Here is a 23,345-nt window from a genome sequence, read left to right as displayed (position 1 = left end):
GAGAGAAGACCGACGCTTCACTGGAAGACCCACATAAAAATTACCAGGTCAAGAAGAAAAAAATTAAACCTGCATGGATGATTCATTCATAATACGATCAATAAGAGGCATTTATAAACTAGATAGGGTGCATTTTAGTGTTAACTCAGGGTCATAAATGAACTTTTCCATTAAGAGCCAATATTGATTTCCAGAGGAATTTTCTTTAACCTTCGCAAGCACGGATTTTATAATTACCTGATTAAATGTCTTTATTGCCTTATATTTAACCAATTACTTCAGAATACTACAGCTTGTTACTAAAATCGGTATAGACATCAGACTGTTTAAGAGTGCTCATACAGGCATTTACACAAAAATCACATAATAATATTATGAGATTAATGTAAAATTACAGTCTACATAAAGTATATCAACTGTAACATTAAAAGACAAGGTAGGGCTGCAGTATTATGACAAAATCATTATTATTGACAATTGCAATGATTATTATTAAATATGATTAATACATAAAAAATAGGTGTTTTCAGCGGTGACTAATCTAAACGACTGCTCAACAGAAACGCTCCCATTCTCTTTACTTTATATACAAATGACTGTATTAGTATAAATACTGTAAGAATAATTACATTATCAAATACTCTGATGACACTGTAATACTAGGTTTGTCAGATAAAAGATGGTACACATTTGAATATTCAGAAATTAGGAACTTTACGCAGTGTGACGCAAATCACCTTACTGTAAATGCTGGGAAATTATATTTGATGGGAAAGGATTAGGTGATTATATTCATGACACCATTATTGGGTGTCAATTCTTCTTTTAGCCCATATTGATCAATTGTTCAGAATTTCAGCAAATTACTGTATTCAGAGGATTATGTTTGAATTTTATTAGGCAGTTCTAGGTATATAGGGTTTGCACTGAGTCACTTTCCCGCAGGAACACACTCCCTCAGCCGGACTGAGTGGCAGAAGAGCTGCTGAGTGACTGGTTTTAACAGAGGGAACTGTGAAAACGCCAGTAAAACAAACGATTATCAGTTTAAGCTAAAGTTTGTGAATATAGTAATCCTTACAACTTACCAAAGATCCAGTGATCCGTGGATATTGACATGAAGGCAGGAATCGCGTTACCTGACATTTATATGTGCCTGATTTCGACGCCAGTGATTTTTAAATTTGCCTTTGAATGCTTTATATAAATACAATATAGATCTAAATCCATGTGATCACTTCTATCAAGTAAGGGATAATGTACATCTAGCCAGTTGTTATCTCAAAATAAACCTGATCAGGATCAGGTCTTCCATCAACCTGAAGGGGGTTTATACTGAGATCACACACACACACCTGAAGGGGGTTTATACTGAGATCACACACACACACACACACACACACACGAAGGGTTTTTTTTCTGAGATAACAACCGACTGGATGTACATTATCCAGCAGTTGTAACTTATAATCCAACCGTGTACAAAATGTCTCGGGTCACGACTGTAACCCTTTTTCCCTGAGAAGGGAACGAGACACTGCGTCAATACACACTTTGGGGAACGCCCCCAGCGTAGCGGGTCTGAAGCATGAATGAAACTATTGCAATCCTGATTGGTGTTGCGTCATGACGTAACATGTAACAGCATACACAGAAGCTACAAAGGGCACACAACAGACAACAGAGTTAGCTTCAGTGATGAAGTAAGTCACTCCCAGGCAGGGGAAGGCATGGTGAAGGGACGAAGGGTCTCGTTTCCTTCTCAGGGAACAAGGGTTACAGTCGTAACCTGAGACGTTCCCTTTCGAGGGAACTCGCACTGAGTCGATACAGCACTTTGGGGAACGAATACCCACTATGCCACAATGAGCCCTGCCTGTCCCAGTGTGAAGCTGCGCACAGGCACACTTAGGACGAGAGCACGAGAGAGCCTGGCGTAGAAGGAATGTCCAGGCTATATAATCTGATAAATGTATGAGGTGTGGCCCAACCTGCTGCATCGCACAGTTCTTGGGCCCCTGAAAGGAGGGCTCTAGAGGACACCATGCCTCTGGTTGAATGAGCCCTCATGGCCAAGGTGAAGGCAAGCTGTGCACCTGACAGGCCATAGATATAGCCTGAATGATCCAGCTACTGATGGTCTGTTTGGATGCGGGAAGCCCCTTCTTGGGCGACCTGAAGCACACCAGCAACTGGTCTGACTTCCGCCAAGAAAAGGACCTCTGAATATAAATCTTGAGAGCTCTGACAGGGCAGAGCAAATTAAGTCTTTCTTTATCCGCCGTCACGTGAGGTGGAGGATGAAGAGCCTGCAGAACCATAAGCCGTGCCACATTAGATAGCACTTTAGGCACATGGCCCGGCCTGGGATGCAAGATAGCCTTAATATCGCCTGGAGCAAACTGAAGACACCTATGAGATATCGAGAGCATCTGAAGATCTCCTACTCTCCTCAGAGAAGTAATGGCTAATAAAAAAGCTACCTTGAGGGAAAGGTTCTTGGCCTCAGCCGACTCCAGAGGTTCGAAGGGGGGCCTCGACCAGCCCTTCGAGAACCACTGCCAGGTCCCATGTGGGAACTCTGGTACGAGCCATAGGTCTCATCCTCCAAGCCCCACGGAGGAAACGTACGACCAACTGATATCTCCCCAGAGGCCCATCACCCAGAGGAGCGTGGATGGCCGCAATGGCAGCCACGTACACCTTGAGTGTGGACGGGGTAAGACCAGCCGAGAAGAGATTTTGGAGGAGGTCCAACACTGAAGCCAATCGGGCAGTTAACTAGGTCCACCTCATGCTCTCTACACCAAGTGGAAACACATTCCACTTTAGGCCGTACAATCTCCAAGTGGAAGGAGATCTGGAACTGAGTATGGTCTCAACCACTTCAGCCGACCGGACAGCCTCTAGGTACTGAGCCCCCTCAGGGACCAGGCCCAAAGTTTCCACAGGTCAAATTCGAGGGTGAATATTGAGCCCCTGGCCTGCAGAAACCGGTCCCTCTTCAGAGGGATCTGCCAAGGCTGGCCTGCCAGGAGTGCTATGATGTCTGAAAACCATACTCGGGCCGGCCAGTACGGGGCTACTAGAAGTAGGCTGATCCCGTCTCAACAGACCCTCTCCAGAACTCCCGGGAGAAGATCGATAGCGTAGCCTCGGCCACGTCTATACCATGGCATCCAAACCCAATGGGGCTGGATGGGTGAGATAAAACCACAGTGGACAGTGTGAGACGCGAGGGCGGTCCATCGAGATGCGAACAAATCCACTTCCACTGGGCCGAACCTTTCATTTATCGACTTCACCACCTCGGTGTGAAGACTCCATTCCCCGGGCCTTAGCCCCTGCCTCGACAGAAGCGAAACTCTTCTTCTGTTCTGAATGGTAGGTTGAATAAAAATATCTAACTTCTCAAAGTCAGATAATATTCCATAATTTTAATTCCTTAGAATTAAATGCAGTCATAATCACCAGACATTACTGTTTTAATATTTATTTATACAGGCTTGTAATATACACGCTGCCTTAGCAAACGTGAGATTCGAGGCATTAAATATATTTTGCTTTCATCCCTCGAGAAGAAAGTCAACAGGTGCGATGCTGAAACACCTGACAGCGCACGGCTTTACGCGTCGAGATATTTCTCAATGAACACAGCAAGCACCCTCAGGAGCTGACTCTGAATGCCTCGCACCCAAACAGTATTATTTCACAGATCGCGTGTGTCCTTTTATTGCAGACCCGTAATCTACGCGTTGCCTCGGCAAACGCAAGATTTAGGTCGTTTACTATATATTTGGCTTTCATCTCTCGAGAAGAAAGTCAACAGGCGCGAGGCTGAAACACCCGAAAACATAGAGGTATGTCGAGATATTTCTCAATTAACACAGGCAGCACCCTCAGGTGCCTCGCACCCAAACAGTATCACACTCACATCGATTCTTTATTGCAGAGTGGACCCGTAATCTATGCACTGCCTCTGCAAACGCGAGATCCCAGCCACAGAATCTTGATTTGAGGTTCTTGCGGGACAAACAACACCAAATAGGACAGACAGTTCGACACAGAGCGCTTGCTGAAGAGCAAAAAGCTAACTCTGTTGTGTGCCGGCATCCCTTTGTAGCTTCCGTGTATGCGGTCACATGTTAAGTCATGACACAATGCCAATCAGGATTGGAATAGGTTTATTCATGCTTTAGCTACGCTGGGGGCATTCCCCAAAGTGTCGTATCGACGCAGTGAGAGTTCCTTCGAAAGGGAACAATAGCCACAAAATGGCAGCAGCTTCGTTTGTATGAATTAAGAGAGAGCGAGTCCACGATACTGGATGGCATAATTAAATAACTGTACACAAAATATTGATTTGACTGAGTTTTAATATTTTATTAGCTCACCAAATGCAAAACTTCCACGAAGAAAAAACTTTCCTAGCAAGCGTATAGCGCTGCTGACTTCAGTGACCCGGATGAGCCTGTGTTTCTGTGCTCAGCGGTTGTTTTCTGGGAATAATATACTGCAGGATGGAGTGATTGACCAATCAGAATCAAGTATTCCACAGAGCCGTGTAATAATGTTATATATATCATCATATCGTCCAGCCCTAAAACGTGTGTAGTTTTTTTGTCAATGTTTATTTAAAAACATCCAATTATGCAGAATATACGATGGTAAATATTTAATTGATGAGTTGTCAATACAATACATAGGGCACGATTTTACCCCTAAATTCAGCATAGTAACACACAATGATAACTGCAAATCCACCTTTCTCTGCCTGGATCCAGTTGTTTATGTGAATCGCAGCGATCATTTGCGTTTCTGTTCTGAAGCTTTCGGCAGTCTGTAAAAATATACTTCAGATTTCTTGTCAAATCTATTTGTTCAGTAAATCTCAAAGCTCTTTCCCGCTTTAGATGGTTTTGTGTGTTTTTCGTGCCTGAAAACAAACACTGCCACTCAGTGTTTCTTTTCCTAGCCGACGGTGACATCACACGCATAACCTCTATTCTGCTAAATCACGGGATGCAAGCTTGGTATGGGAACCTTTCTGTTCAGTCAAAATCACATGAGGCACAGTGATTTGACATGCTGAAAGTGACTTGGTAAAAAGCCAACCTGACTCATAATATGAAGGGACTCACTGGTGACTCAATGGTCAGAAAGGGCTTCCTCTCCTCTCAGTTGGTGATTAATCAGTGTTTATTTATAGGGCTTGAACCGGTTTGCAGGGGGCGAGAGAGAGAGAGAGAGAGACTCAAGGCCGATATCAGCACGCTAACCAGCGGCTCGCATATATATAATATTTCCCCGGTCCAGCCCGAGGGCCAGCATTCAGCAACACTATCACGATAACGAAAGGCCTTCGCACAAACAGGATGTTTAAAGAGAGCATGAGACACGGCCTCCAACGGACGACGATAAATAAACAATGTGTCCTACTCCATAAATATCACAAGGTGAACATCCTGACATCCTCGGTTTCGTTCTGTTCGAGTTGTTGTTCCTGAAGACCCGCCAATGAGCAAAACACAATCGCTGTGATTACGCCGTAAAGAGCCAGCAATCTTCCTTCAGGTATAACTCTACACGACATGTTTATGCTTCTTGCTGATGAGGTTTCAATCCGGACGTGAGGTTGTTTATTTAACCCAGCATAATAGGTTGATTCATTTTTACTATAGTACTAGCTTCTTTTTTTTTTTTTTACTTCATACATGAATGTTCACGGATTAACTTAAATCCGCTAAACTTTAAAAAAAATACTCCACATAACAACTGGATTGCATTATAATTAATTTTTTTCCGATCATATTTTACAGTATAGCATATTTTAGAATACATAATGCCTACATTTATGCTAATTTAACAAATATTAGAAATAAAAATTAAAACATTTAGAAGTAATTGAAGTGTAATAGACTAGTCTCTGTTGGCGCTGGATCTCGTGCCGGAGCTTGTATCATGTTCAGCGGGGGAACTTTTAACTTCAGATCGTACCCCCTGTGTTTCACTCGTAGCCGAAATATGCTGTGACTTACTAGATAACCTGCCCATAAAAAAAAAAAAGTGAACAGTTCTGAGGACATATGTTAAGTCTGACACAGGATCTGGGTAACACAAAACTACCCAAACACTGGGTTGTTACGTCTGACCCAGGATCTGGGTAACACAAAAACTACCCAAACACGGTGTTGTTACGTCTGACCCAGGATCTGGGTAACACAAAAACTACCCAAACACTGGGTTGTTACGTCTGACCCAGGATCTGGGTAACACAAAAACTACCCAAACATTGGGTTGTTACGTCTGACCCAGGATCTGGGTAACACAAAAACTACCCAAACACTGGGTTGTTACGTCTGACCCAGGATCTGGGTAACACAAAAACTACCCAAACACTGGGTTGTTACGTCTGACCCGATCTGGGTAACACAAAAACTACCCAAACACTGGGTTGTTACGTCTGACCCAGGATCTGGGTAACACAAAAACTACCCAAACACTGGGTTGTTACGTCTGACCCAGGATCTGGGTAACACAAAAACTACCCAAACACTGGGTTGTTACGTCTGACCCAGGATCTGGGAAACACAAAAACTACCCAAACACTGGGTTGTTACGTCTGACCCAGGATCTGGGTAACACAAAAACTACCCAAACACTGGGTTGTTACGTCTGACCCAGGATCTGGGTAACACAAAAACTACCCAAACACTGGGTTGTTACGTCTGACCCAGGATCTGGGTAACACAAAAACTACCCAAACACTGGGTTGTTACGTCTGACCCGATCTGGGTAACACAAAAACTACCCAAACACTGGGTTGTTACGTCTGACCCAGGATCTGGGTAACACAAAAACTACCCAAACACTGGGTTGTTACGTCTGACCCAGGATCTGGGTAACACAAAAACTACCCAAACACTGGGTTGTTACGTCTGACCCAGGATCTGGGTAACACAAAAACTACCCAAACACTGGGTTGTTACGTCTGACCCAGGATCTGGGTAACACAAAAACTACCCAAACACTGGGTTGTTACGTCTGACCCAGGATCTGGGTAACACAAAAACTACCCAAACATTGGGTTGTTACGTCTGACCCAGGATCTGGGTAACACAAAAACTACCCAAACACTGGGTTGTTACGTCTGACCCAGGATCTGGGTAACACAAAAACTACCCAAACACTGGGTTGTTACGTCTGACCCAGGATCTGGGTAACACAAAAACTACCCAAACACTGGGTTGTTACATCTGATGTGAGGTGGCCGTTCAGGAGGAAGTGAAATTTTCCTCCAGTGGTAAAGCTATTAAAGCAGGATTAAAGGGCTCTATCTAAAAGCCTGGGAAACACCCGTGACCCTGCGGACTCGAGGCGCTCTGGGCCTTTACAGCTCACGTCTCATTTAGTCCCATCAGGGGCGGCTAACGGCCGCTCGAACCCTGAACCGCCACACATATTGATAAGCTCATTAATACGTCAGGATAAGAGTGCCGCTCTATCCGCCATGTGGCCGTAATTGCATAAATCTGTTGGGTGCTCATTATCTGGTGCGTATGGATTAATGATGGCCAGGCTATCGGTGAGGTGAGACCCAATAAACGCCTGACCTGTGTGTGATAATGACTGTGGAGATGGCACTTCCAGATTTAGCCACATCATTTCCTCCGCAATGACAGCATGGAGAGCTTGGAAGGTGACGGCAGACAGAAGTGAAAACTGAGGAAAGGTGAAAATGCAATAATGAACCTTCGCGCCACAAAAAAAATTATATAGCGTCCAAAAATGATGTCTGGAAGGGGATATTTGTTTTTAAATGACCCAACAAGTTTGATTAAACCAAATATGAGAAAACAGATATAAATGAAATATGAGTAAATCTTTTTTTAATGTGTTAAATATGAGGGAAGAACAAAACACTAAACTGGGTGAAGGTATTTATCTGACAAAATTATTTGGCAAAAAAGGCAAACTTACAGCTACAGGTTTAATTTTACAACGCAAAAAAAAAAAAAAAAGAAAAAAAAAAGAAAAGCTGATGCGAAAGAACACAACATAATCAGTTATTAATATTTTGCTGGTTCATTATTTCTTTGTATGACAGCCTGGCCAAAAATTGTGTCTCAAAATTTGGCATGTCTCATCATTGCGTTGTCATCACATTTAAAACAATCAACTCCAAGCACAACTACGCTATATATATATATATATATACAGTATATATACTTACTTTCAATCATGATTTATATTAGATTTTCAAAAACTGTAATACAGTCGTTTTTATTGTATTACAATAAAACAATTCTGTAATAGTACAGAGGGACTTTTAATATAGTCTGAATAATACTGTATAAAACAAATGTATAAAAGCATTGTTTTTGCATTGTTGATATCTTATATTTCCTTCTGACTTTGGGGTGAAACAGGTTTCCAGAGATTCCCTCATGAAGTCTGGCACGTGCAGAAGTCCACCCAGCGATAGATGCATGAAACTAATAAACGGGGGAAAGCGTGCTGAAGTCTCACAGATCAGGCCATTAAAGGCTGAGAGTAAAATATGTTTCTGTTCCTGAAGAAGAGCTGATCAGATGAAGATCCATGATAAAGCGTGTCCTGGTCATTTCTGACTAGAGGAAGCTCCCCTATGGGCCGAGGGCTCGTAAGAGGCTGACCTCTGACCTCTCGCCTCAGATCGAGTGTCGGATGACCTGCAGTTCAGCGCTGCTTTCCATCACATAAACGGGTGAAAGCTTTCATTAAGCGAATTCATTAACAGACTCTTCACATTACAGCACAGATATGATGCATGAAGTGCTCCAGAATAACACTAAAAGCCCAAAATGCAGAAAATAAATCAGCAAAATGATTTTTAAAGAACGGTACAATCAATTAGTCAAGACAATTGAGTAAACAACACTTGTTTTCCAGAGGAGATGATCCCGTGGTTTGGGATTAGCAGCTCCTGTAACCTGTTACGCTGAACTCCCAGCAGTCCCAGTGGATAATTAGCCCTCTCTCTGGGGACATCAACACAAATCCCTGCATTCGGTGTCGGCGTCTAATCCCGCTCTTAACCCGGATCGCTAATGTGTTTCCAATTAGTGTTGCGCTGGGTCTGTAATCAGCAGAGTAACCCGAGAGCAGGAGCCTGGAGTGACCAGCGGATACACACACACACACACTGAATGAGCAGGGAAAAGAAGGATCCCAATCTTTGGAAAACCTCAATCAGGTTTACACCGCAAACACAACTCCAATACGAGTAAACATGTCTTTCTGAGCGTACTGGGAGGATCCATTTTTTTTCTTCTTCTTTTTTTTTCTTAAAGCATAAACTCACTTCATTTTGATACAAATTGAAATGTTTAGGTGATTTTTGTTTTGTTTTTTTGTTTGCAGTGGAGGTCATGAAACTATTCATTAATAACTACATAATCAACCAGCTCTTTATGAACTCCGATATACAGTCAAACCAGACATTACTCAAGACACCAGATATCATTTTTGATATAGTCTTACTAGTGTGTGCAGGACACTATAGTTCATTTATGTAAGTGAGGAGAGCAAAATAAAGTAAACTGTGACATAATATACACTAATATTCTTCATACAGGGACTACCAGTAAAATTTATAAAAAATTTGGGAGCAAAAATGATTGGGACACTTTGAGCTGATCATGTTTTGCTGAAGTGTTTTGTCTTTAATTGCTAATGCTCTTTTTACACACAGACTGAACAAAATGAAGCATTGCTTGGTGATTGGTTGAGCTAAACTGGTATTATCTAATTGTGTAGTTAAATTTAACAGCTGACAGATATTCAACATAATTCATGTGTGAGACAGTCTAACAGAAGGACGGACAAAACCAGTCAAATATCAACTGAGTTCTGCTCATATTTATTACCATTTTCTAAACTATAGCGAATAACTGAGATAATGTGAGAAATGTTGAAGGTTTCTGAATAAAGTTTGGTTTGACTGTATATTTCCTAATAATTATATCCACATGCATACAGTTCAGACACGTAAGTGTATACTATACAGCAGATCTGGACTGTGTGACTGTTTATCATCACAAAATATAACTATATTATCGTCCAGCTCTACTCTGACAAATGCGACTATAATGCATGAAGATATTACTAACATTAAATTCACGATTTTCTGTAAAGCTGCTTTGAAACTGTGTGTACTGTTAAAAGCGCTATAAAAATACATTTAACTTTATTCCTCTCAAATGTCTGAATAAAGTTGTGAACCCTGATGTATGTGATTGTCATGTGCTATATCATGCAAAGCATTTAAACGTTTGTACGCCAGAATGGATAACAGGGTTGAAAAGTATGGAAGCTCGTTTCTGCCAAATAATAAAACACTTTTAAAAGACTTTACTGCAACTTTTTATCACACAATTGCGAGTTTATATCAATTGTGAGAAAAAAGTCAGAATTGCCTCCTTTATTTTTTATTCTGTGGCGGAAACAAACTTCCATACAAATGACATATTACTCATAAACTATTTTTTTTTTTTTTTACAATAACTTTGGTAACAGAGCTGTTGAACTATAGAAATAACATCACCTATGTATCATAACCTGAAGGAACGTCCAAGTGTTTGTAAAGGCTGAAACAGAGTTGATATCGGTATAATATCACTGTAAGATTTGAACGGAGGCCAAAATCACCAGATCATAATACAGACATTGTTTAAAAAGCTTCACATCTAATAGTCTCTCTACAAATAACCGGGAATTTAGTCTCTAATAAAAAAAAAAATATATATTATTAGAGTATATAAAAATAAAGAGTCTTATTCCAGCGCTGAATCACTGCGTTCCCGGAGGAAGAGGTGTGTAAGCTGTCTGTCAGACATCCAGGAGAAAAACACCGGAAAACGACCCTAAAAATAAGTGAAGCCCCTCCAGAGATCGTCCAATGAGAAACAGGCCTGGCTCTCGTCCAGCGCCACCTCTGTGTGTGTGACTGTGGCCGAACACACACGCCTGAACCGGTCCTTCACAACACTGATAACACTGAGCCGGCACAAACACAGGAATAGGAGAGCCGGTGTGGAAACAGCTTGTGTGTGTGTGTGTGTGTGTGTGTGTGTATGATCCTGGCCATTCAGAAGCATCAGATCATGATCATCTCAGTGTTCTGGAGGTCGAGACCCCTGGGACCCCTGGGACCCTGAGCGTCTGGGTGGGAACCAAGGCCTCTCACACACACACACACACACACACACACAGAGTCAAAGAAAACAGCGCAGTTCAACAGTTACACACTCAATCTGGTGAGATTTCCCCAAGCCTGGCAGAAACAAACACAACTTTGACTTTAATTCAACTCGCCATCTCATCTTCTGTTATTGAGCAGTATTCGGGTGAAGGTCATATTTCAACACACATGCACAAACAAAACTAAATGTGCAATGCTATAAATCCATAAGCACTGTCAAAGCCTGAACATTCTGATATTCACACTGCCGTTCAAGAGTTTGGGATCGGTAAGATTTTTTGTTTTTAAAAGAAGTCTCTTCTGCTCATCAAAGCTGCATTTATTTGATTAAAAATACAAATAAAAAAATATATATTGTGAAATATTATTAGAATGTAAATCATCTGTTTTCTATGTGAATATATAGTGAAATTAGTGTAATTTATTCCTGAGATCAAAGCTGAATTTTCAGCCTCATTATCAATATCAGTTTCACTCAAGCTATTTTAATGCATTAATTTTAAAAACATTTTGGTGATTAAAGATGAGCTTTAAGGGATACAATTATGGACTACAGGTGGACTTTAAATGCTAAGTTTTATTTATTTTTATAATGTTTATTGCATGAAAAGTTGCCCCACAAATCAGGGTTTAAAACTGTATTCGGACATTTCCCAATTTTTGGTGAGAACAAAATGACAAAGAAAAACAAGCCCACCCCGTATGAGCCTGTGACTGAACAGAAGCAGAAACTGCTCAGTGTTTTCACTTACAAGCTGCACTGAAATCAGATTTCACTGTCATTTAAAAAATTTGCAAAGCAAACAAATTTCAAGTGGGTGAAGAGTCCACCTCTGAGCCGCCAAAGCCTGCGAGACACGAGACACGAGACATGAGACTAAACTGATTATCCAGAGGATCAAACTGGACCTTAAAGACCCCACACACGCACTGAGGAGTCACACGGCGAGGAGAAGAGGTCGAGCGGGATCCCTCAGGCCTCGGCGAGGAGAAGAGGTCGAGCGGGATCCCTCGGGCCTCGGCGAGCGGCGGTCGGGGAGCTCTGGAGATGTTGAGCTCAGGGGTTTGTCAGTCCCACAGTTTAACCCTGTTTTCTAAAGGAAACAAACACAAGGCTCTCCGAGGAAGACAGCGCTGACCTTTCAGAGCTCGAGGAACCGAGAGGAGGAGGGGCAGAGACTACACCTATCAGATACACTCCACATACACACTTATACACTACCAGACAAACGTGTTTCATCTGTAAGAGTTTGTGTGTTTATAAAAGAAGTCTCTTCTGCTCAACAAGGCTGTGTTTATTTGATTAAAAATACCCAAAAATCTGCTGTTTTCTATGTGAATATACAGTAAAGTGTCATTTATTCCTGTGATCAAAGCTGAATTTTCAGCATCATTACTCCAGTCTTCAGTGTCACATGATCCTCCACAAATCACTCTAATATGATGATCAAGAAACATTTATGATTATTATGATCAGTGTTGAAAACAGTTATTTACATTTTATTTTTCAGGATTCTTTGATGAATAGGAAGTTTAAAAGAACAGCATTTGTCTGAATAGCTTCTGTAACATTATACACTACCATATTTACTTATTTATTTTTTCTAAAATAGAATCTGAAAAGGAATTTCATTTTAAAATATATAAAAAAAAGAAAACAGTTATTTTAAATTGTCATAAAATGTCACAATATTACTTTTTTTATTTTTTTTTAATCAAAATAAATGCAGTCTTGTTGAGCAGAAGAGACTTCTCTTAAAAACATTAAAAAATCTTACCGATCCAAAACTTTGAACGGCAGTGTATATAACAGCTACAGCAATAATCAAAATAAATTCCAAATGTAAAGAAATGATTTGCTGTGACACTACAGACCAAGTGAAATGTGTCGTGTTTTAAACTCTTATGTTTGATTTCTTCATTGGTTTCATGTCTTTTCGAGCGCTTGTGTATCCACGTATGAGTGGCCTTCAGAGAGCCGCTGTCCTGCTGGAGAATCAGGCTCCACTGAGAACGCCTGTCACACTCACACTCAGCTCCGGCATATGAATTAAGGACGTAGAACTGCAATTCAAAGTAGAATTTAAGGTTGCAGATATTCAATTAAATTCAGAAATATTCATGTGAATATTTTTTTACGAAACCTGGGAGGTTTCCATTGCTAGTCCATGCAACTAAAACGTAAAAGCTCTATATATGGTCATGAAGAATCATAAAACAAATCCATATGAATGAAGCGGTTTAATCCAAGTCTAGTGAAGAGATTCGATCACTTTATATGATGAACAACAGATTTAATTTAAGCTTTTATTCACAGTGAAACTCTGACCTACACACATGCATGAGGTCACGTGTTTACCACATGTGATGTGCTCTATAGGTGTGTTTATATGGGAACAAACGCCTACATTAAACCTACATTAAGTGATCAGATCTCTTCACAAGACTTGGATTAAACGGTGCGACTCATATGGATTAGTCTTGTGATGCCTTTATAACCTTTCAGGATGCTCTAAACTGTGTTTGCGTGGACCTTCACTGGAAGGACTGACACATCTGAGGTATTATATACATCTCTTGTGTTTCGAAGATTAATCAGTGACACGGGTTTGGACCGGCGTGAGGGATATCGCGTAGTGCATGATGGGAACAGTTTGATATTTTGAGCTGATTCTCTGCGTGTCCCGCATGTTTCCGTGTGAGTTGGTTGTGAACTTCTGGTAGTAAATGATCCTCATTTAGTGAATGTTTTTCCCAGTTGAAGTATTTTTAGAGATGCTTTACAGCATGATTTAAATTGGTCTCATATTTGATGAAGTTTGTATCATTGTTTCTGTTATTTTCATGTTTATTACGGTCAAGCTGATTTGAAACAATATGTACTGTATAAAGCGCTACATAAATAAAGGTAACACTTTACAATAAGGTTCATTAGTTAGCATGAACTAATAATGAATTTGCATATATTTGTTAACGTTAATTTCAACATTTACTAATGCTTTATTAAAATCTTGTTAACATTAGTTAATGCACTGTGAACTAACATGAACACACAATAAACAGCTGGATTTTTATTAACTAGCATTAACAAAGATGAATAAATACAGTATGTTAGTTAATACATTATGTTAACTAATGAACCGTATTGTAAAGTGTTACCGCAATAAAGCTGACCTGACGTGCGTTTCCTATAGTAGCAGCACTTGCTTTACGATTACATTTATGTTTTGCACATTAAACACAAGCCCTAGATATTCCTAGATGTTCTGTGAAGCCAAAGGATATTTAAATACATATGCATACACACGTTGGTGTTAAGTGTACACACACAGTCCTCTGCTAAAGCCGAAGCGATGGCAGCCTGCAGACATTTATTCTGCTCTGATGTTCCCGAAACACTTGGGGAAAAAATCAAGGCCGGAGCCCTTTTCACTTTTCTCCTCAAATTGCCTCATCTCTCTGTCAGGGAGCCGAAGGGGACTCCATTAGACGGTCCGAAACGCAGACGCTCCCCACGGGCATCCATTTACCCGCTCGCTCTGCCCCGCGAAGCCTGTCCACATCAAATTAGAGCGACCCCGTGCTCCTCCTCGTATGACTGATGCCACGGGTCCCGCGCCTGTCAGCCGGCTGTCAACCGGACGTGCATACAGCTGACAGGTAATCTTAATGTCTTCAATTAGCCCAATTAGTTCTGTCATAAACAATTTGATAAGTGCTCAAGCAACACAAACACACACACACAGATCATGTGCGTTGATGAAAGGCATAATAAGGTTCATCAGTGACACCGGGTCTTGGGTTCCCTGTTTTCCTGCTTCTCTTTCACCTGCTCTCCTGAAATTGTACCATCTCCTTTCATTAGCACATCGCAGGCTGAGCATGTGAAAGCCTCTGACAAAACTCATTTGAAGGGACGGCGGGGAGATTGCCTGGAGCAGGTGCTGTGAGGAGATAAAACGATGTGCGTTCGCATGTTAGGGTGGAAATGGGCTTTAGGAGGAGTAGACGTGCACCACCCAAACACCTTCATATAGAAACACTGCAGCGCAGATCAAGGTCCCGTCGCCTGATGTTTGGTTTGGTGTTTCCGTTCTTATCAAAGACTGATGTGAACGCCCACGCCGTCATTACACGTGTTCTGATTGTATTGACATCCACGACCTCTCTGTGCTCACACACACTAGGTCAATATTAATATGCAATCTCTACACAGAAACACACTGAATGGAGAGGGAACATGAGCAGCAGCGGCTCTGATCCAAAACCTACAGGGCATTTACTGTGTCATGGACCGATCTGAGCATGAACAGAAAAACAGGTTTGGTTCAATTTTAGTGCTCGGCAACGATTAATCGCATACAAAATAAAAGTTTGTGTTTACATAATGTGTGTGTGTCAAGGTATTGTATCGAAGTTAGAAATTCCCGTATGATGAAGCACTAGTACACGGTGGGTGATATTTCTGAGCAGAGCTGCAGAACTGGTCAGCATCTACGGGTAACACGAACAGGTGTCCAGTTACGGAGACAAAAAGAAAGATGGGAGAGAAAGGCCGTCACTGGGAAGTTGTAATAGGAAATTGCTCTTGGCAACTATTTGTTTAGTACCCGAATCTTTTTTTTTTTTTTTTTTTTTTTTTTTTTTGTGCCAACACAGCGAGCCCCTTTGGAAAATAGGGCAGCTCTCCCTAATGAGTAATCTATTTCAAAGCAGTCTTGTCTGGGCATGACAGTTTACTGAGAGGCTTGAAGAACTGGTAATTACCAGTGTTACGGGGCAATTAATGCATATTACACTGCGCCACTCGTGGCGGCAACTGTCAGCTCCCCAATAAAAATGAGCACTCTTCAGCTACAGGGTGACATTAATTGGGCCTTTAATGACTATGCACAGGAACCGGGCCAAATAGGAACAAAACACAGGACTCCGGCTGACTCCAGCAAAGGGCTGGAAATTGTACTAAAAATGAGATTAATTGCTGTTGGGGGGGGGGGGAGGCAGAAAAGGAGAGGAGGAATAAAAATGGGATTAAATTACAGGGTTCCGGGAGCAGGGACTTCTTGCCGCAACGGCAATTCTCAATTGTCTTATATATTCTGTATGTTCAGAAAGGCCAGCGACGGGTCTAAGCTACAGCTGCTCACGGGACATTCGCTTTAGAAAAGTACGTGTGTCCAGAAGAGATGTATCTGAAAAAAATCCAGAATATTTTAGTAGAGCAATAGATTCGTTGTGACGTCCATTGTGTTGAACAGATTAACATATAATCTCTACATAGAAACTAGGGGTGCAGGAAAAATCGATTCATATATGAATCGCAATTCTACCGATTTTAATCGATTCACAAATTTCAAAAATCTATTTTCTAAAGTGTTACACTTCTTTAACTTTGCAGTACTACTTAAAAGTAATACAGTTATTGACGTTAATCACAATAAGCCGCGAACGAGGACTCAATGCGGCGCTCAAGCTGATGGACACACACAGATGCCGACATGCATGCGATTGCGAATTCAGTTCTCTTTCACAGATAAACACACATTATTATTTCAAAAAGCACATCGTGTGGACTGTGGAGTAGTCACTGTGAACAGAGTCTGTTATGTCCTACGCCAACAAAAACAAATGGGAGAAAATCAGATGTGTTACAGTATATTAGATCCGTGCATTCATTCTTAAAGGGACATACGCCTCATAAACTGTTGCCATGAGTTTCAGTAATGTTAATAAAAAAAAGTTTTTTTTTATCTTTAATATGAATAAATTTATATTTCATTTATACAGTGAAGATTATACATAGTGTTTTATTTTTACATTTGATTATTAAATTCCGGTAGTAGGGCAGTTAAATAAACCTGTGCTACTGTACCTGAAAAACTTAAAGTTTATTTAATTTGTATATTTGTTTTCTATTGTATTTGTCCTATTGTTTCTAATTTGCTTCTTTGTTCTTATTTTTAATATATAAAATAAAATAAAATTGCCTGTCTTGCTTTATTACAGAAGACTGTATGTAATGATTGAAGTCAGCTTAAAGGACATTTGTTTTATTATATTGGGTTGACAATATTTTTCCCCTTCTAGGCATATTAAACTGTGTACTGCAGTCAATTAAGAAAAGTGACACAAAACAGTAAACTACAGTCAAATCTATGCACATATCAAGAACCGATTTGAACCGAATCGTGAGGTACCAAGAGATTCCCACCCCTAACAGAAGCACATGGAAGTGGAAGGCCACATGAGCAGCAGCCACACTGAAATGCACAAAAGCTCCGATCCAAACCATGTGGAGCGTTTAATGTGTCGCGGGGCAATCTGAACGGTGGCAGCAGCTCCAAGATACTTAATATTGGCCAAATTTACATAAACAATCGACTACTCAAACACTGGGTTGTTACGTCTGACCCAGGATCTGGGTAACACATAAACTACCCAAACACTGGGTTGTTACGTCTGACCCAGGATCTGGGTAACACAAAAACTACCCAAACACTGAGTTGTTACGTCTGACCCAGGATCTGGGTAACACAAAAACTACCCAAACACTGAGTTGTTACGTCTGACCCAGGATCTGGGTAACACAAAAACTACCCAAACACTGAGTTGTTACGTCTGACCCAGGATCTGGGTAACACAAAAACTACCCAAACACTGGGTTGTTACGTCTGACCCAGGATCTGAGTAACACAAAAACTACCCAAACACTGAGTTGTTACGTCTGACCCAGGATCTGGGTAACACAAAAACTACCCAAACACTGAGTTGTTACGTCTGGCCCAGGATCTGGGTAACACAAAAACTACCCAAACACTGAGTTGTTACGTCTGACCCAGGATCTGGGTAACACAAAAACTACCCAAACACTGAGTTGTTACGTCTGACCCAGGATCTGGGTAACACAAAAACTACCCAAACACTGAGTTGTTACGTCTGACCCAGGATCTGGGTAACACAAAAACTACCCAAACACTGGGTTGTTACGTCTGACCCAGGATTTGGGTTACACAAAAACTACCCAAACACTGGGTTGTTACGTCTGACCCAGGATCTGAGTAACACAAAAACTACCCAAACACTGAGTTGTTACGTCTGACCCAGGATCTGGGTAACACAAAAACTACCCAAACACTGAGTTGTTACGTCTGGCCCAGGATCTGGGTAACACAAAAACTACCCAAACACTGAGTTGTTACGTCTGACCCAGGATCTGGGTAACACAAAAACTACCCAAACACTGAGTTGTTACGTCTGACCCAGGATCTGGGTAACACAAAAACTACCCAAACACTGAGTTGTTACGTCTGACCCAGGATCTGGGTAACACAAAAACTACCCAAACACTGAGTTGTTACGTCTGACCCAGGATCTGGGTAACACAAAAACTACCCAAACACTGGGTTGTTACGTCTGGCCCAGGATCTGGGTAACACAAAAACTACCCAAACACTGAGTTGTTACGTCTGACCCAGGATCTGGGTAACACAAAAACTACCCAAACACTGAGTTGTTACGTCTGACCCAGGATCTGGGTAACACAAAAACTACCCAAACACTGGGTTGTTACGTCTGACCCAGGATTTGGGTTACACAAAAACTACCCAAACACTGGGTTGTTACGTCTGACCCAGGATCTGGGTTACACAAAAACTACCCAAACACTGGGTTGTTACGTCTGACCCAGGATTTGGGTTACACAAAAACTACCCAAACACTGAGTTGTTACGTCTGACCCAGGATCTGGGTAACACAAAAACTACCCAAACACTGAACAAATAACCCAAAAAATTGACCCAAAAGGCTCAACCCAGGGTTTGGGTAGAAAAAAATAACCCAAGATTTTTTGAGTGCAAGATTATGGAGAAAGCAAGATCAAAGCTTTCAAAAAAAAAAAAATATATATATATATACATATTTAATATACATATATATTTAATTCAATATAAAAAAAGTACAAGCTAACTCAGCCTAATTAAAAATGCACCAATATTTACTTGTGCTGTGAATTTTATGCTTAATACACTTGGGGGGAAAATGTTTTAGAATTGCAACAATTGGCAACATGGCTGAGGTCACGGAGCCAAACGCTACAGCTGCTCACAGGACATGTCCTTCAGAAAAGCAAGAGTACAGGCTGGGGATTTATAAGCATCTGAAAAGAGTCGGCAGTGTTTGTGTAAAGCAACAGATCCACTTGAGAAGACGTCCATTGTGTAGGATGAAGGACCAGGATCAGGTTAATTAATGAGGCCTTGTGTAGTGAACACACTCCAGTCTGAAGAGCGTCTGAAGGGCTCATTAGCTCATCAACCCATCACACGTCATAAGTCTCCAGGTTTGAGCTGTTTATCCTCCACCAACCAAAAGCAATGCATTTGCATGCGTTTTGAAGTGGTGCTCCTGCAGTGTGTTTAATGCACTAGCGCTGTCACACTCGCACTGTCACCGGCGACGAGCCTTCAAAGCCGCTTTGGAAACAGAACCAGCAAATATTTGAATTGCAAAACCACATTATCTTCCAAAGGGATAAAACTTAAGACAACTTCCACGAGTTAAAGACCTACATTTGCGGTTGGAGGGGGGGGCGGTGGGCATAAGCACACTCAACCTAATTCAGCATATCCACATTTGTGTAATGAGATCGGACGTGTTTTAGAGCCGGGTCTCCCAGGCGCTTAATGTGAGGAGAGAACCATAAAAATGTTTTTTAAGCGGACCACGTATTTATCCCAGATCCGCCGCATGAAATCACGAGGCTTGCAGACTACCTGCCACAGATATGATTATGAAGTGACGTGTAATTACCCCAGTCACACTAATGCAGTGTGAGGTGTGTGTCAGCGTGTCCTAATATGAAGGCTGTTTATTCCAGGGACTATTTTTAAGCATGCATGTTTCATAGAGAATAATGCAACTGCCTCTGTCAATTTTGTCAGTTCGGCAGCTATGAAGAGGCTGACGCGTGTGATAACAAAATCACGGCGAATCGGAAGTATAAATCCACCGCGTTTCGTTCCAGGAAAAACTTGACACTTGAACTTCAAGTCGGAGTCTGTGTAAACATACATAGAAGAAAAAAATATGTTCTTGTTCTCCAGTACAAATATCTAAACATTCCTAAATCAAGAGACGCAAAATGACTTCAGATATTATATTTGCTTATAAAAATAATGCTTTCCCTTTGAATTAAGTTGATTTTTCTGAGCCCATTGGCAGATATTTATTCGGTAATACTTTACAATAAGCTTTAATAGTAAACATTAGTTAACTACATTAGTTAGCATGAACTAAGAATGAACAATACTTCTTCAGTATTTATTAATCTTAGTTAATATTAATTTCAACATTTACTAATACGTTATTAAAATCAAAGGTTGTATTAGTTAACATTAGCTAATGCACTGAACTAACATGAACACACAATGAACAGCTGGATTTTCATTAACTAACATTAACAAAGATTATAAATACTGTAATAAATGTGTTGCTCATTGTTAGTTCATGTTAGTTAATACTAATGTTAAAAAATGAAACCTTATTGTAAAGTGTTACCATTTTTTATTGTTTTAAAGCATAATCTTAGGTTGTTCTGTTTCAAGTAAATCTATCCTGATTCAGGAATGTTTAGATATTTGGGAAACACTTTACAATACGGTTCATTAGTTAACATGAACTAAGAATGAACTGCACTTATATAGCATTTATTAATCTTAGTTCATATTAATTTCAACATCTAATATGTTATTAAAATCAAAGGTTGTATTAGTTAACATTAGTTAATGCACTGTGAACTAACATGAACACACAATGAACAGCTGGATTTTTATAAACTAACATTAAGAAAGATTAATAAATACTGTAACAAATGTATTGCTCATTGTTAGTTCATGTTAGTTAATACATTAACTAATGTTAACTAATGAACCTTATTGTAAAGTGTTACATATATTTGTACTGGAAAATGAGACTTTATTGCAGTTCTGGGCACACACCAGCTTTCCTTCTTCTCTGAACATGGGAATCCAAATCTAAAAGACTCTCAAGTGCTTATTTGAGTAGTTGCTTGATAGGTTGTTGCATGTTCCAGCCGTATCAACACGCTCATTTCAACATCAGAACGGTTCAGAAATGCCCTGTGAACCAGTTCCCGTCAGCATGTAGACACACTGGAGACAGACGTGTTCAGGAATCAAACGCCCAGATGATGGATAACTCCAGAGCACAATGACCCGTGTCACAGGCGTTTGCTCTAAATCAATTAAGCTGATAAGAGCGGCGTGTCGACGGTACACACCTCGCTGTGCTGAAGTCGCAGCTCTTATCTCCAGCGTGAGGAAGTCACATTAATAACTAAAGACAAGCGATGACGAAACCACTGTAGCCGCACTGTCAAACACGATTTACAGCTCCTCGGTCCTCCTCCCCGTGATGGGCGTCTTTTCATTCGCCCTGATGCATGCTGGGAAGGGTTGGAGGTTGAAGTTGAGACGAGGGCCGACAGGAAGGGAAGAAAGGGGAAGATTACAGCATTTAACATGCTAAGACCTCGCAGTTATTCATTCATCCCTCCGCTTCCTTTTAAGGATGGGGTCACGGGTAACTTTCCACACAAATGGACGCAAAAAAGCAAGCGTGACATTAAACGCTGCGATTTTCGGTGACCCCTTTCTGTCCGAGTCTTGATTAAAATATGTTTGCTTTCTTACTCAAACTGGCTTTTGACAAGCTTGGTCATATTTCAACGAACTGAACAAACATTCTCTCAGGGTTTTTTCTTCCTTTTTTCCACTGCGTACATGAGGTGACTCTTCAAGCAGAGCTTTCCAATGAACATGAAGCGACATGAGAATTAAAAGTGGAAGAAAATCAGCATCTTAAAGGAACAGTTCATGCAAAAACTAGATGCTTTTCCAAACCTGCATTGGTAACTCTTTACAATAACGTTCATTAGTTAACATTAATGTATTAACTAACATGAACTAACCATGAGCAATACAATTTGTTACTGTATTTATTAATGTTTGTTAATAATGTGCATTGTTAAGGTCCTTTCACACTGGACGCGATTTTGACGCACGAATCATTCGCGCAATGGTTTTATTTTCTGATCTGCTGTTTGTGTAATGAGTGCTTCCACGCCGAACGAGAATGCGCAGCGGCGAAAAAACGACTTTTATTTTATTCGCTTCGATGTCGATTTTTTTTTTTACTTTTGCGGCGACAAAATAGGATTCAGCCAATCACATACTACAAGGACAACGATTTGAAAGACAATGTGTGGCGTAGCATTGCCAACCAACTCGGTTATCTTGACTGTGAGTTTGTTGTGTGATAGTTTTAGTCATATAGTCCTGTGCTGTGTAGGCTAGCAGGCCAAACTACATTTGGGATAGAAAGCTAACACTATTATCGTCAAAGATAGAGACAGAGACCGTGTTTACTTTGAACACGTAACAAAATGTAGTGAGACTATTTAGGGCTGCTTTTAGTATACTATACATTCTTTGTGATATCTACAGTTTCTAGTCGAATGATTTTTAACTTACTTACTTCGTGTGTTACATGTAATGTGTAGTTACATTACAAAACGCACTGTGTTTAGTTGAAGACGCAAAAAAAAAAAAAAAACTGTGCACATAAGCATACTCCCCTTCAGACTCTGTTCTGTAAGATTGGGTGCACCCAAAACCTTCTTTTCTGTCTTTTAAATAAAATGAAAAGCTCGTCTTCACTGGATGCTATGACTATGACTGGATGATGATGATGATGATGAAGTGTCCATGTTTTCTCAGCTGTCGGCGCGATTCGCGCGAAAGTTTGGGAATGTTGAAGCTCTCTGAACGTCACAGACGTCACAAAGTCGCGTCGCCGCTGATGTGAATGGTTTTGATGCGAACTATTGGCACACGAACTATTCGCTTTTTCGTTTCGCTTACGCATCCGGTGTGAAAGGGCCTTTAGTTCACAGTGCATTAACTAATGTTAACAAGATTTTAATCAAGTATTAGAAAGTGTTGAAATTAACATGAATAAATATGAATAAATGCTGTATAAGTGCCGTTCATTATTAGCTCATGCTAACTAATGTATTTAACTAATG

The 23,345-nt window shown here is 40.7% G+C and overlaps 1 protein-coding gene and 3 long non-coding RNA genes across 10 annotated transcripts in view; 1 reads left to right on the top strand and 3 right to left on the bottom strand.

Annotated features, from left to right (window-relative positions):
- cdin1 (CDAN1 interacting nuclease 1) overlaps positions 1-23,345 on the bottom strand; it is a 109,035-nt gene that overhangs the window by 10,197 nt on the left and 75,493 nt on the right. The gene's annotated exons all lie outside the window — the stretch shown is intronic.
- LOC309479210 lies at positions 1,681-2,728 on the bottom strand. Its single transcript, XR_014199173.1, has 3 exons — positions 2,639-2,728; positions 2,097-2,605; positions 1,681-1,835 (listed from the first exon to the last, which is right to left on the bottom strand). It is a non-coding gene; the product is annotated as an uncharacterized lncRNA (long non-coding RNA).
- LOC309479211 lies at positions 2,596-10,268 on the top strand. Its single transcript, XR_014199174.1, has 2 exons — positions 2,596-5,574; positions 8,430-10,268. It is a non-coding gene; the product is annotated as an uncharacterized lncRNA (long non-coding RNA).
- Positions 8,265-10,628, bottom strand: LOC309479209. Its single transcript, XR_014199172.1, has 2 exons — positions 9,624-10,628; positions 8,265-9,581 (listed from the first exon to the last, which is right to left on the bottom strand). It is a non-coding gene; the product is annotated as an uncharacterized lncRNA (long non-coding RNA).

Source organism: Leuciscus leuciscus, assembly GCF_965113295.1.
Source record: "Leuciscus leuciscus genome assembly, chromosome: 17".
Lineage (NCBI taxonomy): Eukaryota > Metazoa > Chordata > Actinopteri > Cypriniformes > Leuciscidae > Leuciscus > Leuciscus leuciscus.
This window is presented reverse-complemented; position numbering and strand designations above follow the sequence as displayed.